This window comes from Ruditapes philippinarum, unplaced genomic scaffold (genome assembly GCF_026571515.1).
Source record: "Ruditapes philippinarum isolate M1 unplaced genomic scaffold, ASM2657151v2 ctg15947_1_1_1_1, whole genome shotgun sequence".
NCBI classification, from domain to species: Eukaryota; Metazoa; Mollusca; class Bivalvia; order Venerida; family Veneridae; genus Ruditapes; species Ruditapes philippinarum.
Window position 1 is genome coordinate 106 of NW_026864719.1, and position 4,232 is coordinate 4,337.

At 29.4% G+C, this 4,232-nt stretch overlaps 1 long non-coding RNA gene across 1 annotated transcript; it reads left to right on the plus strand.

Moving 5' to 3' along the window:
* The first annotated feature begins 1,220 nt into the window (after nucleotides 1-1,220).
* On the plus strand, nucleotides 1,221-1,459 carry LOC132726641 (uncharacterized). Its single transcript, XR_009625223.1, has 2 exons — nucleotides 1,221-1,359; nucleotides 1,423-1,459. It is a non-coding gene; the product is annotated as an uncharacterized LOC132726641 (long non-coding RNA).
* Nucleotides 1,460-4,232: the final 2,773 nt, after the last annotated feature.

A 4,232-nucleotide genomic window follows, 5' to 3' on the forward strand; every position in this document is an offset into this window, starting at 1 on the left:
TGTATTATCAAAATACAGTATATTCATAATATATTCACAACATTAAATTTTTATTACATGATTCTTTCATCAATGGATAAATTCATAAACATGATATATTTATAAACATGTATTCATAAACATGATAACTGGATTTATTCATTAACAAGATAACAAGAAACTCTCAAAACATGTTTTCAAAATATGAAACTTTCACTGGATTTATTCATAAACAAGATATATTAACAAGAAGCCATCAGAACATGTTTTGAAATATAACACTTTCAATAACGGATTTATTCATAAACATGATACTTTGAAAACATGATAATATTTATAGCATGATTTATTTACAACATGATAAATAACATGATGTCTTTCATAACATGATATTAATCTTTGCTCCTTTTGCTTTGTTGGCAAATGGTATAATTATAATGAATTAGTACTTTTTATGAATAAGTCTAATGATACCATTATGACACATACATGTAACTGCACAATCAATGTGACTTTCCTCAACTTTTAAACATCTAACAATCATGCTCTACATGCATTATAAAAACATTCTTTAACACGTTTTTAAATTTCTAAACAATTTAATATATATGGAATAACGAGGCATAATGTGCCTATAAGATACTAACACACTGAGATTCATTGATTTACATATATAATCATTTATATTTAGCAGTCACTGCACAACAGAATACATGTATTTTAATATAACAATATCACACTTAAACACTTAACCTGCTGAATTTCTTAGATGGAGTTGTTGGCTATCTACCATTCTCTCGGAAGTGACTAAATAATTATCATGATGAAACTTTGTTAAGTTAGTCAGCCAACAAGTTCTGAGAGCCAGGTCAGACTGCACCAACATGCTATATAGAGGCTAATACATGTATAGTGTTTTATCACAGGCCCATGTCGCTATTTGCATCTCCGTAACAATGGTATGCACGGCTGTGCATAAATTTTGACTTTACATAATAGTTGGATTATACAAATATAGCGTAAAAACATGCTAAATGTTAGTATTACACTATAAGCACGTCAATGAAAAACTGACTTTTATTTTGGGTATGTGATAAACAGAATATCATATTCGTGTTAGTTTATTACTGAATTTATTCAACTCATTCAATAAATTCAATATTGAATTTACACTCATCCAATATCTTCTATATAGAGGCTAATCATTCCTGATTCCAGCAGGTGAAGAGTTAAAGCTTATAGAGAATTACAGTTCTAACAATGAAAGCTATGTCTATTACTGTAGGTTATAACACAGTGAAAGGCAATGGCAGTTTACGAATTAAATTTGTGATATTTAATGAGTCAATTTTTACTTAAAGGGTATAGGTCATAAATGAAGTCAAAAGTTGGGCATTAATTTTATCAAATTTTTTTACAGAGTTATATCTTCTTACATGAAAGAGTGGTTCATGGTTATGATAAATACACAAAGCTAAAAGGGTGCAGGAAAAAATGTGAGGTGGTATAAATTACTAAATTAAAAGTGTTAAACAGACTCCAATCAATAATGTCACTTTAAACGCCTATGGATTACGAACCCTAAACAAAGTATCTGTAAATATCCACTCATGTAAGGCAATATTGTAAAAAAAAAACCTGAATAATTCAGTCTCAATCAGAATAATGTTTGTTCAGGCTACATGGAAGCCCAGAATGACCTCTCTGTGCAGCCTGACCAGATAGTAACAGGTGGCTTAAGTCTACAATATCATCACTTCAAGCAGTTTAAAGTTCAAAGCCTAAATTATTCAAAACAAAATATGTATTCAAAATCTGAATTATTCAAAACAAAAAAACAAACCAAAAGCACGATTCAATATTGACATTTTAAAATTGATAGTTACGTCATATTAACGTATTACTAAGTACTTGTAGAATAGAAATTTATTTATTAACAGTCTCTTACATATCATTTACATTTCATAAAATAAATCATAAGAAATGTGACTCGGTTTGTTCACTTCATAATGAGTGTTGTCCTGCAAAAATATCAAATAAAATCATTATTTTATCAAATGACATTGTTTTTTTCTAATCAAATATATATCCATTAGTATTCACACTTTTCTTGAACATTTTGCAAGTAAAAAATAAAAACATCACAGTATTATATAATGTAAATGAGTAATGCATTTTGCACCTTTATTCCATCAATTTTCAGTTATATATAGTTATATTATAAACAAATTCTTCTTTATTTTCTTTTTCCCTTTGTGCTTAATATGATTACATACACTGTTTTATTCAAATGTCACAGCACTAATGATATATTCATAAAAGAAAACTTGTCAAAAGGAAGTTCATTGTTCAGAGTATTGTTGTTCTAAAAGAAAAACAAAATGTATACTGCAAGAATCAATTTAACACAAATGTATACAAGGAAAATACTTTTTTTGAAAAATGGAAAAAAATGGGAAACTCATTAAAGTTTTGGCGTCTCAATTATACAATGCAGTACCATTATCTGTTATTTTGTACATAAACATCATGTGTTTTACACAAACTATGAAGGAATTTTCATTTTTTTACAGAGCATATTTCCCATGCTACTAACACATTTAGGGGTAAACTGATACAATACAAGCAAAATATATGAGGACACTTAGTGTCAATGTTACTTGATTTGTTGGTTTTCTTGTTTTGTTTTGTTTTTTTTTTTTTTTTTTTAAACAAATTTAACACAATGTTTTGGTCATATCTTGTCAATTGATCCATCTAATTGGCTTTCGTGGATAAACAACCAGTAGATACCATTTTCTCCACCAATGACTGACTCCTACATTTATATTACATAGTAATTCTAAAATCTAAAACAATATATAATTCACCATGCATCTATAAAACAAACGTTTTACCCTACTACCCTACACAGTGTGGTTTGAACCTTTGTTTTTGAAAAACAAATATCATCATCAAACGATACAATTACAACATTGGTTTGTACATATACATGAAAGCAGGAAATTAATTAATTAATTGATGTTTTTTTTTTTCTCACTCCAAGAAAAACCAGCTTACAGATTAATCACTTTTAGCCAACTACAATTTCAAATAGTAAGATGCAACTAATGTTATGCAAAAATAATACAGTATAATAACAGATGAAATTAAACCATGTTACATCTTAAATTTGTGGATCGACAAAAATCACAACAATGAGTGCCCCAAGCATAATTATGATTTTGCTGTAATTATGAAAATCCAAATTTAACATATTTCTTACAGTTTCTTTTTATATAACTATAAAAAAAATGAGTGATTATAGGTGCCTGATAAACCAGGGTCTTTCAAATAGAATTTGAAAGACCCTGGTTAAACCAATCTTGAAATCTTAAATGAATGTAAATGAGCCGCGCCATGACAAAACCAACATAATGGGTTTGCGACCAGCATGGATCCAGACCAGCCTAAGCATCTGCGCAGTCTGATCAGGATCCATGTTGTTCGCTATCAGTTTCTCTACTTGTAATAGGGTTTGTAAGCGAACAGCATGGATCCTGATTAGACTGCGAGGATGCGCAGGCTGGTCTGGATCTATGCTGGTCGCAAACGCACTATGTTGGTTTTGTCATGGCGCGGCTCAAATGTATTTCTGACCTTGCTTTGAGAAACACATTTTCACTCTTCATAATTTCACACACAAACCAACTTCACTAGATGGTAGTAACAACATTAATGAATATTCTGTCAATGAGCTAGCTATAATTCTAACAATAACTAAGCCTTTATAAATGTAAAAATAAAATACTTAAAGGAACTCCACTGAGACCCATTTGAATTTCTCACATATATCAACTAGGGCACATAAACAAAATGATATGCAAATGAAAGATAATTAAGAAATATACTCAGAAATCAATTAAAATTATATTTTTGTGTTAATCTTATCCTGATTTCGAGTAAAAAGCATTGCAAAGTTTTTCAATTTTGAGACATTTTTCACAATTCAACTAATTATTCTGAAAAAAAGAAGAAAAAAAGAGTGAGCTAATGATCTGAAATTTTGAATACAAATTATTGGTCTAGACCTGCATCACATGAAAGAAGAATCTTAAATAAACTACATTTTGTATTTCCTGTCCAGTCTCAGTGGTCTCCCTTATAGAATATCGTACAAACCCTAAAAAATCGGTAAATATCCCCTCATGTTTTGTTACATAATAATAAAGGCCTTCTTTTGACAATTTTGAGGCCTTCTTTTGTCAGTGTTC